The following is a 13,373-nucleotide window of genomic DNA, read 5'->3' as shown; positions in this document are numbered from 1 at the left end:
TACATCATCAGACTCACAGTTATGACACCATAACATAACACAAGCACAAAATACTACAGGAACGAGACATTTTTAACAACTTACAAAGAATAGTTCTCATATTTTTGTTCTTCAACGCATATGAGGAATTTGACTTAAGAGGGAAAAAACTAAATAGACTTGTGGGTTTGATTAAAGTAATTGAGTGAATGAGATTTATAAAATGATGTCTCAAGACAGTAGAAGTTTTCTCAAGAAAGAATGTCAATTAGAAACACGTGAGAATGCACAGATGATGAAGCCTGTCTTACTCATTCCCAGAGTGCCTCAGTGTGTCATCTATAGAGAGAGGAGGCGTGGCAGGCAGTAGGATGTGTGATGACACCACCTTATGGGCACCTTTCAGAAATAGCAAACTCACCACACGCTGCCCAGGCGAACATGTGGCAATGCTAAGAATAAGTGTTTAAGAGTTGAGAATGATCCACTGGAGTGTTGTGTTCTTTTATTCTAAGTGTTAACAAGTCCAGGAATAGATGCAGCGATGCCAGTGGGCGGATGAAGGGTTGCCTATATGATGATCCCACAAGCACATCAGCAAGAAACTTTGGGAGTTGTTATGCTTTTGCAGTTAATTATAAAAAATAATTTTAATTAAAAACGATATATATTAAAAATCATTAGCATCAGTAAACAAGAACATGCAATCCAAAATTGACAATCTGGACCAGACTGACTGTCATTGTATGGAAAAAAATATTTTCAAAATATGTTCCACAGAAAAAGAAAAAGTCATACAGGTTTGGAACAACTTGAGGGTGAGTGAATGCTGACTTTTTTTTTAGGTGAACTATGCCTTTAAGCTATATATATATTTATTTTACACAATACCGTTTAAATCAAGATATTTTAGCTGATTATCCACAACATGTAGATGAGAAAAATATTTAAGTTCTTAGTTTAAAAATAGACTAACTTTCAAAAGTTTGAAGTCGGTCTTAAAGAAATATTGAGAAAATCGCCTTTAAAGTTGTCCAAACGAAGTCCTTAGCAATGCATATTACTAATAATGAATTAAGTTTTTATACATTTACAGAAGGAAGTTTACAAAATATCATCATGGAACATGATCTTTACTTAGTATCCTGATTTTTGTGACCAATACAATATATTTTTGGCTATTGCTACAAATAGAGCCCAGCGACTTAGGACTGGTTTTGTGGTCCAGGGACACACATTATTACATTCATGCAAATGCTTTTATCCAAAGCAACTTTCAAAAAGCAGGAAAAACAATTAGTAAAACAATAAGTAAAAATAATATTTATAGTACACAATGAAGGTTAATGAGACAATGATAAATGATTTCTGAAGGATCATAAGATGCCAAGTAATGGCTGCTGAAAATACAGCTTTGCCATCACAAAAAAAAAAAAAAAAAAAAAAAGAGAAAAGATTTAAAATAGAAAACAATTACATTTTAATTATATTTTGTAATGTTACTGTTTTTGGTCTCACTTTATATTAAGTGGCCTTACATGTATTTACATTTTTAAAAATGTACTTATTGTGTTGCATATTGTATGGCAAAACACTTTTGCTGCAATTGAGGTGGGATACGGGTGAGGTTAGGCCCAGTTTGGTGGTATGGGTAGGTTTAAGGTTGGGTGAAGGTGAAAATGTTAAAATGTGCATGTACACAATAAGCACTGTATCAAACTATTAATTTTAATGTATGTACAAAATAGTTAAGGCCACCTAATATAAAGTGGGACCCTGATTTCTGTATTCCTGATCAAATACATGCAATGTTGGTGGTAAAAATGTAAAATTGCTCAGCCTTGACTTTCACCTACAGCCATCATGATCGAGTGTTTTTAAAACTGAAGTTCAGGAGGGAAAGCGTTCACAGGAGCCAAGGAATGAAAGGTGAGATGTGCTCCAGCTCACACAGACACATGTATAGACCAGCATGCATCTGTCTGACATAAATGCATCGTGGCTGAACAGCCCTCATTGGTCTCTAGAGGCACAAGGTCTGAACTCCACTAACATCTGGAGAAACGCTGCGGTGTGTCTGTTCTGCAGTCATGAACATTCCTGCGTTCAGCTGAATCACCTTCAGGGGGGTTCATTTCTCTTAATTGGTCTATTTGCTGTTCGTGGGATAATTGCTTAAAATCATTTTAAATTATGAGAATCTACATTTTAGAACCACAAGAGGGAGTCGAGTGATGTCACTGCCATGCATCACTATGATGCAAATGTTACAGATACAGACATGAAATGCAAAAAAAGATATATAGGTTAATAGGTTTAAATAGCTCAAAATGTATTTTTAGGAAAGTCACATTTAAACAGATGAATCCCTTTAATGTCTGTTCTGACTGAATGTTTGAATATTAAATATAACAGTTTTGTCTTTTTTTTTTTAATGCATTCGATCTAAAGGAAGTGCCTCACTTCCCACCCATGCCTTTTTCTACAAAAATCATGTCTGTACGCTGTGTGTGTGCCTAACCGAGCATGAATGAGTGACCTGTTGTGTTTACACGTGTGTTATGCACACAGATAGCCATGATAATCATGTTGACCTCTTGACTCTTCCCTCCCCAGGAGATAATTCCACCACACAGTTAGCCAGCCTGCACAACAGGTGCTGACGGATTGATGGCAGGAGAGATGAATGATCGGTGGAAAAAAAAAAAAAAGAGAGGGAGAGTGCGTAAGAGCAATTTAGATTCTCACGAGGAAAATAATGGTACACGTTGCTGGAGGAGTCACTGAAGAGAGCGAGAGGGAGGGAGATGAAAAAGTCAGTGAGTCAGTAGTGAGAAAGATTGCAATAAAGTGAGAGGGAGGGATGAAGGAGGAGGAAGGTATAATTACAGAGAGAGAAAGAGAGAGGGGACAAACAGTGAGAAGCCAGAGAGGGAGAGAGTGCTAAAGAAAGAGTCAGAGAACTGTCTAACCCTGCCCACTTTCCACTCAACCATTCAACTCCGGCACGGGCAGCCGTGCACCGTCAGGTTTCTCCAGAGCGACCCGCAGCTCATCGACCTGCAGGAGGAGCTCACCGACGGCGCTTCGTTCAACCCTCTTCAACTTTTATCACCATGACCGCTCTGCTCAGATAAGGATTATTTTGGACTGGCTCCCGCTTTCCGCATCGATTTGACAAGCAAGCCAGCGCGGCGACTGTGATCTTGGCAGCGGAGCAGAACAGGACCGAGGTGTGAGTCTGCCTTCACTCAGGATGTCCTCACTCACGCTCGTGACAGGGGTACTGCTGCTCTCCGGCTGTTTGTCAGGGGGCTGCTCACCCACTCCAGCCGAGAGTGGTTCTCAGGGGACGGGGCGGCCGGATGATCCCGTGACCCCCTGCCCATCCTGTGCTCTAGCCCAAAGGCAGAAGGACTCAGAGGAGCAGACCGACATGGTGGAGGCGGTCAAGAGGCACATCCTCAACATGCTGCATCTGAACACCCGGCCCAACGTCACACACCCGGTGCCCCGAGCCGCCCTGCTCAACGCCATCCGCAAGCTGCACGTGGGACGGGTGGGGGAGGACGGCACAGTGGAGATGGAGGAAGATGGAGGGGGGCTGGGGGAACACCGAGAGCAATCTGAGGAGCAGCCCTTCGAGATCATCACCTTCGCTGAGCCAGGTGAGGGATGTTTTAGTGCCTCGTGGGGAAATGTGATGACATTAATAGCTTGTTTGTGCTATTAATCAATTGATGAACTCTCACCTGTTGAGTGAGACGGTGGAGAAATGCTCAAGTGCAATGAGTCTTTGTGACTTTAAACCTTGGTGTGAATTTTAGTAATATAGTCACAAGTATTACTACTTTAATTAATTTTGAACATTAATTTTATAGCATTTATTTATCTTAGTTAATGGTAATTTCTACAGATACTAATATATACGTTTACCTTTTGAAATTGTATACATTAACAATTGCTCATCTATTACAAACATGAATTAACAAAGAAAATTTTTTAATTTATATATGACCTTTAATCAAAATGCTGTAAACCGCTTCATTATAATGCCTAATGTCTAATTCATTAACTGAACTTTACTGTAAATTATTACCCAAATATTCAATATGACTGAACTGATCTGAAGCATTATATAATGTTTAATAATGCATTAATGATATTTTAAAGTGGGACTTCAAATGGATAAAGAGTACTCTATCGTTTTTTAATTGAATTGAATTGCTTGAGTTGTCAAATAATTCGCCCCGTTAGGCTTAAGACTGTCCGTTTCGTTGTTCCTTCTTAAGATGTACACCGCAAACGCTTGCAGTATATATGATGTACAGTGGATGTCACCTCAAATGGCTCCACTCAGACTACTGTTTGGAAGTAGTGCTTTTAAAAAGCACTCAGGTAGGTGTTAGCGGAGGTCTGAGGGAGGGAGAGTCATCTTAAGGGGAACACATGCGCTGCAGCTGTGGAGTATTAACACTCTGACTGTGCACTGCTGCAGGAAATAAAGGCGCCATGCTACTGATATGAAATGAGGAAATGATTCCCGTATTAGCAGCTTTTGAATGGAGCCACTTAGACATCTTCAGTCCTGCCAAGCAACAGGAAACTGTAGAGACAGTGATTTAATATCAAATGAACACTTTATCATGGTATGCATTCAAAATATGTTGAGTATTCACTTAAAATCTACTTGAAAGTATAGTTTACCCAAAAATTTAAATTCCGTCATCGTTTGCTCACCCATGTATTGTTCCAAACCTCTATGACTTTCTGATTTCTGTAAAGCCCCAAAGAATATATTTTAAAGAATGTCAATGGGGTCCAATATTTTTGGGCCCAAAATGTTCTTTTTTCAGAAGAAAGAAAGTCATGCAGGTTTGTAACAATAGGAGGGCAGAATTTTTATTTTGGGTGACAGTCCTTTAGAGAGACCAATTCTTGTTTTTTAAAAGAATCCCTCATTTTAAATGTCATAAAGTTCATATTAACTCAACATAACATTAACTAATGTTGAGGTTTTTGACTGTGTATCTGCTAACCCGATGTCGCTAATGCCTGTAGACAGCCATCTATTTTTTACGATGATTCAGAAAAACAAAGCTGAAAATGACCAACAATGCTCTTTCTTATCTGAAAATGCAAAAAAATGGTACCGCCTTTAACAAACACTACTTCCCAGTCGGTTCAATAAACTAGGCCTAAGTCTGGGATGGGAAGATCCACAAGTACATTCCATTTTTAATTGGTTCCTCATGACTTATTTATAACAATGTCACTGATCCACAAATCAGCATGACACTGCTGTAAAAAAGAAGCTAACAACATTTGCCTGAATGGGGTGCGGAAGCGGATGGTTGAAGCGGTCCAATCTCATGGCATTTCATTTTTTTCCCCAAAAAACAATATAGCAGTGTTTCTAAAGATATCAAGGCTGACCTATCTTTAGACCAGCACTGGCCATTGGCAGTCACATCTGATTCTTATGCACAGATTGACCACCAACAGTCCCGCACAGTCTTAAAGAGATGATTTCCGCAGCTCATTAATTGCAGCTATCATCATTGAGCGCAAGGAGGAGCCAGCAAAAGTTTGACGGCGTCTTCTATTGTGCCTGTTTGCTTACATAAATGTGCATTATGCCTTGATGCTATAAATAGACCTTTTGAATGAACCTAAGATTAAAAAGGCCCCTCAAAGCCTTTATGAGATTGCAGGGGTGTTAATGATGCTCCAGGGAATGGAGGGGAGAGGGTTGGGGTGGTTCGATCCCATTCAAAACCCACAGGGCTGTTAGCTGGCCATAATTGCTCTATTCATCAAAATATGGGGCCCAGTAATTACTCTAGGATGCTCTGTTGGTGTATGGAATGGTGGAGGTTTCTTTGAAAGTATCTTAGTGAAATAGAAAGATCAAGTTTGTTTGAAATGTACAAAATCATTAATCTAAGGGATAGTTTATGCAAGGGATAGTTCACCCAAAAATGAAAATTCTGTAATTTACCCTCAAGTCATTCCATTTTTTCCCCTGTGGAACCGCAAATTTAGATATTTTGAAGAACATATGGTGCTCTAGCAACATAGGTCCCCATTGGCTTTCATTGTATAAGCAAACATTTATTTTTTATATCTTCTTTTGGGGTTAGCAGAAGAAAGAAGGTCAAACAGGTTTGAAACCATTTGATTTTTGAGTGCACTATTCATTTACTGACATTCCAGTGCCAGCTATGGTCTTCTGGGAGGGATCTGTTGTGATCCACTCACAAAGGTCTCGAAACTGTCTGAAGAACTGAGATGAGAGTGGGACTGACACACTGGAGGAACTGTCTCTGAATCTCAAGCAGTATTGCTGATCTAGTGTGGATAGCTTGGCTTGGTGCCTCTCTGAGACGCTTCCTGAAACTGCTTAGAAGTTGACCGATGCATTATAGCAGGTCTTAAAGTTATTAGAGGATTACTCTGAGGGATGTTATTAACTATTTATTTTTTTGCTCTGACCCTTGTGTCAACCCTGTCTCCTGAGGATTCATACCTGAGGCTTCATTATTAGGATACAGATAGGTGATAGCTTTGTGTATTGTACGAGACAAAGCCGTGCAAGACAGTATTATAGGTAAACGCAAGATAGCACTTGATATGAATTTGTTTTGTGTTGTGGTCATCAAGTGTTTGGGGACTGTAATCTCACTTTTACATCCTGGTACAACAATACATCTGACTACAGTGAGGCTTCTTGTCAAAGAAAGTTTTGGGTGGATGCTGTTTTTTTTTTTTATCTAACACAAAAGCTATTGACTTTTGGTCTATTTATAAAGTAATTCAATGATCTGACATCAATTTTGAATACCCTTAGTTCAGTGATTTCCAACTAGTGGTATACTATTGTTCAAAAGTTTTAGGTCATTTCCATAATTATTAATTATTTTATTCAGTAAGGATGCATTAAATTGATCAAATGTGACAATAAATACAGTACAATGTTAAAAAAGAATTTTAATTAAAAATGTAAAAAATTATCATTGTATAAATTTGATAAGAAATGTAACTTGAGAACAAATTTTTAAGATTATTAAAGTGATTTAATATCAAGGACCATGCGACAATGAAGACTGGAGTTTTCATAATTTCATAATTTAATTTCATAATATTTCAAAAAATATAAATATATAAGCTTTTACTGTATATTTAATCAAATAATTGCGGTGATCACACACGAGACTTCTTTCAGAAACATTAAAATTGACACTAAATTTTTTAATTATTTAACTATTTATAGTTATTTTATACTTATTTTAAACAAGTTGGTTCAAAGGGTCAAAGAGGGGCTGCCAGCGATAAAAACAATTAAATTGCATTATTTTAAAGGAAATAAAAAATATTTATATAATTATACGTTTTTTTCTACCGTTTTAGCTTTTCTATTTTCATCCTATCAAACCTCTTTACATCAATATTAAACTAAATCGGTTTCTATATTTTTAACTGCTTTGGTTTGTTGGGATGTCCCTGCTGTTTGTGTCTGTTTTTCTCCAACGGTGTCTGCTGAATTTAGTTTAATACAGTTCAAACATTTAGTTTGTAGGCAAGCCAAAAAAAGGTTGAGAAATACTTTTTTCAGTCCTGATGTCATCAGAAAGTGTTTACCTGGTTATCTCATATCTCTTGGCAGTGTTTCATTTTTAAACGACCCACTGCACGAATGTAACACCAAGTAAACAATCCTTTGATCTTCTCTGATATTCTACATTATCAAAACTAGTCATGCTAATTGTGCATAAAGCAGATTATTTCATGCAAATCAATCTTGTCCTTGATATTGACAGTGCGCAGTCGCAGACACAACTGTAGCAAAATTTCAACATATAAAACAGATAAAGTATGATAAGAGCGTACAAATAAGAGGAATGATTCAGTGTGTTACGTGACAGTGGGCACCGCTAACCTTCGACCCCAAACTGTAGTACAACGAGTTTCTGAAGTGTCCACCTCACCCAGACCTCAGAGACACGTGGCATGTGTTTAAACCTAAAGAAAGACAAAACAACTATAGTAAACTAAGACTTACCCAGGAATTAAATGACAATGGCAAAAGAGCAGTTGCCTTTTAATATGGAAATAAATATTAATCTACAGAGTAAGGGAATATTTTCTTTAAAAGTGGTATGTAATTCCACCATACCGAATTTCTAAAATTATGAATGGTGCCACAAACTCATGGCATTGTTTGAGTTGACAGTTTTGTGGTGAATCAACGGCTATGTATGTATCTGCATATTAAGCTGGAATAAGAATAAGTATTTTAGCATCCAAACTACACACTTAAGCTTTAAAAATAGTTCTTCCTGTTATGTGTTAAGTCCATTCAGTGTTTCGTGGGAGTTTTCTGACAATGTGAGATTCAATGAAGAGAACAGACCATCCAGTAAAGTTACTCATCGAGGCAGATTTTCAGAATAGCCTGACAATCGAGGCCCAAATTAATAAATGGTTGCTCTTGTGTTCAAAACGGCTAGAAAGAATGCGGTGACATCTTAAAAAACACAGTGCTCATGGTGCGACACGCTGAAAAAAAAAACAAAAAAACAAGACATTCAAACGGTTACAAATTTCAGTCTGGCGCATGTTTACATTGACAAACAATTAAAATGGTTTAGTCCAGTGTATTGTATTACTGTATTGACCCTTCTTTAGTTTCATAGATCACTATTATATACAGTGTCATATGAGATGACTGAGTAAAGTAAACCTGCAACTGTATTTGTCTAGATAGATATCTCAGTGCCACATTGACGAGCATAAAAAAAAAAAAAAAAGTCTTTTCACAGACGCTGGACTGTCCTTTATATCCGATAACACAGCATTTCTTTAATGTAGACATGTTGACTAAATAGCTGAATTAATAGCTGTCCTGTTGAGGAGGGGTTGGTAGAGATCATTCAAGAGAGTCAGTATGTTGGGTCTGTAAATCAGCAATGGTTACTGATGCTGAGCTGGCTTATAGCAGACAGTCATGTGCAAGTTATAGGGAAGGCCCTTGTCATAACATACATGCTTTATGTACACAAATGGAGAGCCAGGATTTTAGAAGCAGGAAATGTTTTTATGGACTGAGGCTAGGTGTTGACGAAGGACTGCAGATGGTGGCGATTGACCGCAAAAAAGAGAGAAACAGAAAGAGAAAGAGAGAAACAGTTTAGTTTAGCAGGCGTTATGTGTCTTCTGATCATGTTGAGCTGGTGGCTCTAACAGAGAGAGTTTGCCATTAATAAACTGAGCCACACTGAATCTCTGCATGAAGATCACCACTGAAAAATTGGCAGATTTCCATAGAATTGGAACAACCACCATTCACAAAATTCTACACATTCTCATCAGTTGATTTTTGTTTAGTAGTTATTTTGGTTAAACTGATCATACTTTCTGTAAGAGGGCAGTACCAGAATTTATATTTTTTATATTTTTTCCATTTTTTTTCTCACTCTTTTCCTGTTTTCACTCTTACTAGTTTTAATTTAATTTTAGTTGTTGTTTATTTTGTTTTAGTTTTTCGATTTCATTTATGGAGCCTAGTTCATTTCCTGATTTGTATCCTTTAAAATTTTAAACGCATTTCTCATCACAGTTTATTGTAATTGGTATTCATTTTCATGTTTACTGCAGGTATGCTTCAAAGTTTTCAAGTTTCATAAATCATGTATCATAAATCATAAAAAATATATATATATATAATATATGCCATGCACACCTGCATCAATCATTAATATGTTGGGTGAAAATTAAAAAATTTTTTTTTTAATTTTTCCTATTTTTTCCATTTATTTTTGTATTTTAAGTTTTTATTTGTGGAGTACCCACAATTACATTTTTCAAGGATTTTCCTTCAAAATAGGCACAGAAAAAGTTTCTTCCTACTATTTAACTTTTTGTTCGTTTTTAAGCTGTTACAAAGTTAAAATGTGCTGTGTCATACAAAACTCAACAATGCAATCCCCAACATAAAGCTAACCAATTGCCTCATGTGTTTCATCCACAGGAGATGCCCCTGACATCATGAAATTTGACATTTCTATGGAGGGCAACACTCTGTCCGTGGTGGAGCAGGCCAATGTGTGGCTGTTTCTTAAAGTTGCCAAGGGCAGCCGAGGAAAGGGGAAGGTGTCTGTGCAGCTCCTGCAGCATGGCAAAGCTGATCCAGGCTCTGCGGACGGACCCCAAGAAGCGGTGGTGTCCGAGAAGACCGTGGACACGCGGCGCAGTGGCTGGCACACACTACCGGTGTCCCGCACAGTGCAGACCTTGCTGAACGGGGACAGCAGCATGCTTAGTCTCCGCGTCTCCTGTCCCATGTGTGCCGAAGCTGGCGCCGTGCCCATCCTGGTGCCCACAGAAAGCAACAAGGGTAAAGAGAGAGAACAATCTCACCGACCCTTCCTCATGGTCGTGCTCAAGCCAGCCGAGGAGCACCCGCACCGGCGCAGCAAGCGCGGCCTGGAATGCGACGGCAAAATCCGTGTCTGCTGTAAACGGCAGTTCTACGTCAACTTTAAGGACATCGGGTGGAGCGACTGGATCATCGCTCCGTCTGGGTATCACGCTAACTACTGCGAGGGCGACTGCCCCAGCCATGTGGCCAGCATCACAGGCTCTGCCCTCTCCTTCCATTCCACCGTCATCAATCACTATCGGATGCGCGGGTACAGCCCTTTTAACAACATCAAGTCGTGTTGCGTACCTACCCGCCTACGGGCCATGTCCATGCTCTACTACAACGAGGAGCAGAAGATCATTAAGAAAGACATCCAGAACATGATAGTAGAGGAGTGTGGCTGCTCATAAGACCATGAACTCCTAACAAACACTTTAATGTTGGTACAAAGCACATATCAGAGGACTGGCACACAAACCTTTGAACTGCAAACTCGGGCAACCTATTCGTTTCTAGATCATTCCAATAGGACTGATTATTGGAGCGGTCTTCGTGGCACTTTCATATAAAAATGATGGAGGAGAATAAAACCTAATATATTTTTTTTAATGAAGGGAGATTGAGACTGAGAGGGAACGGGTGCATGGGTCAAAGTGTCAGCAATGATTCTCTGCACTGCAATAAAGAGACTTATTTTGAAGCGTGGAATTATATATTCTGAGAAGAAGAAAAAAAATACATGCAACTCTATGCAAGTCAAGTATTAATACTGGATGTTCTTTTTTATTATTATTATTATTTGTCTTTTAGCTTATGTTTAATGTTGTTTATTGTCATCCCTTTTCTCACAGACAAAAAGGAGTCATTTGTAGTACATCTTAAAAGAAGTAGTTGTGTTTATTTCATTTTTCTTATGAGAAATACTTGAAGAAAAATTTGTTTGACCAGCTGCTGCAGCCAAACTACATTATTATTATTATTTTATTATTATTATTATTATATTGCTATTATCACCTATTATTATTTTTCTCCTAAACATTCTGAATGTTGATGAAAAGTAATATTAATTTGCACTAAGCCAACATTCACACCATGTGAGGCCCTGAGCATTATGGGTCGAATTCTAGTTGCCATATCAGAGTCTAGAACCACATGCATTTGGAACTTACACATACAGTAGTAAACCAAAGACCATACACATCCCATTCTCAGAGCAAATCCCCAAAATGCCCGGCTCTGTGAATTTATTCAAATTAGGAACAACTGTGTATGGCCAACATAATATACCATTAACTCAATATAGCACATAAATAACTTTAATTTCTGTTTGTTTCTTCCTGAAACAGCCTAGATGTTAAGATATCTTTTGCTCTCTGTGTTTCGACAGTGTTTGTCTCTACCAATGTATAACCAAGGTCTTAGATTCTGAACTGAAACCTAGCCTTCTTGACAAATATATTCAGTAAAAAGATAGAAACAATGTCCTGGCAATGACAATCTGCTTTGTCAGGTTTAAAGTACAAGACACTAAATGATCTTACTGTGTTGTCTTCTGTAGAGTTATGCAACATATGGTTGTATGTTGCTATGTTGTACAAATCAAAATAAGTGCTTGTCATGTTTTATATCTAATTTATTTTGCAGCATATTCTTTGCTTCACTATTAAAGCTGAATTGTACAACTTCACCTTTTGGTTTAAATCAGCAGTGTGTGTGTGTTTACTAGTCCAGCTGGCGAACTGTATTTCAACATTAAATGCTAGCTAGTTTGGCTTTTACTAAATGTAGTCATTTAGTGATAAATCTGACACATTACCCCAAATATTAGCACTGCACAGCCAAAGCAGATGCTGTGCAAACTAGTGTGAACTCCTCAAGGACCGTTTTCTGTCATTTTTAGCCACATAGTCTGTTGGGAGGTTTAGATTGTAAGGAGTCAAAACAAACATCTAATATGCGATGCTGGACCACAAAACCAGTCTAAAGTTGCTGTGGTATATTTGTAGCAATAGCCAAAAATACACTGTATGGGTCAAAATTAAGGACTTTTCTTTTATGCCAAAAATCAATAGGACATTAAGTAAAGTATTTTGTCCAGGGTCTCTCTCTCTCTCTCTCTCTCTCTCTCTCTCTCTCTCTCTCACACACACACACACACACACACACACAAACTAGATATCATCTAACTGTCATCTGACTGAAAAAAAAAAGATAAATATCCATGGCTCTAAAAGATATTGATAATTTTCTTGAAATAAGTCAAAATAATAAAAAATGTAATACAAAATAAGCACTTAATTGATCAAAAATACAGTTTCATAATCAATCCTGAAAACCGTTGTGCAGCTCAATTCTTTTTTTGTGGAAACCTTTTTTTGGATTCTTTGATAATTAGAAAATTCAAAAGAACAGCATTTTTTTGAAATGGCAATCTTTTGTTACATTTTAATTGTCTTTACTTTTGATATATTAAATGTGTCCTTCCTTGCTGAATAAAATGATTTTTTGTTGCAAAACTTTTGAACAACAGTGTATAGGTCAAAACCGATATGCATATGTATAAGTGGTTTGCCATTTGACATAAGCATAATAGTGCACTTACAGAGGGACCTTGTCAGCACACAGGCATGCTGTATCAGGACAAGAGATGTGACCCAGGGGTAGAAAGGTAATTACTGCTATCATTACTCAGCAAATAAAACCCCCCACAGGTCCTGTGAAAAAGAGCCTCTCTCAGAGGAGGACATAATCTCTTCCCCATAAACCCTTCATGCACAGCACAGCACAGCAACAGAACACACAGCTGATTTATCACGAATCATGTAAAATAAATCTCTCAGCATAGAAACACACAAAAAGATGATCAGAGATCACATGCTAAACAATCGTATCCTTTTCCACTGCCGCCTGTGACAAGCACTTTCATATGACTTTGCCTTTGAAGATCCAGTATGAAATATAGTCCAAGGCC

General features: G+C 37.9%; 1 pseudogene across 1 annotated transcript; it reads left to right on the top strand.

The window, feature by feature from the left end:
- Nucleotides 1-1,622: 1,622 nt before the first annotated feature.
- Nucleotides 1,623-12,089, top strand: LOC113045852 (inhibin beta A chain-like; annotated as a pseudogene). The gene is made up of 2 exons (XR_003276039.1): nucleotides 1,623-3,647; nucleotides 10,010-12,089. The product of XR_003276039.1 is annotated as an inhibin beta A chain-like (transcript).
- Nucleotides 12,090-13,373: the final 1,284 nt, after the last annotated feature.

Source organism: Carassius auratus, chromosome 27, assembly GCF_003368295.1.
Source record: "Carassius auratus strain Wakin chromosome 27, ASM336829v1, whole genome shotgun sequence".
NCBI lineage: Eukaryota > Metazoa > Chordata > Actinopteri > Cypriniformes > Cyprinidae > Carassius > Carassius auratus.
Note: the sequence above shows the minus strand (reverse complement) of the source record. Positions and strands in the feature narration are given on the sequence as shown.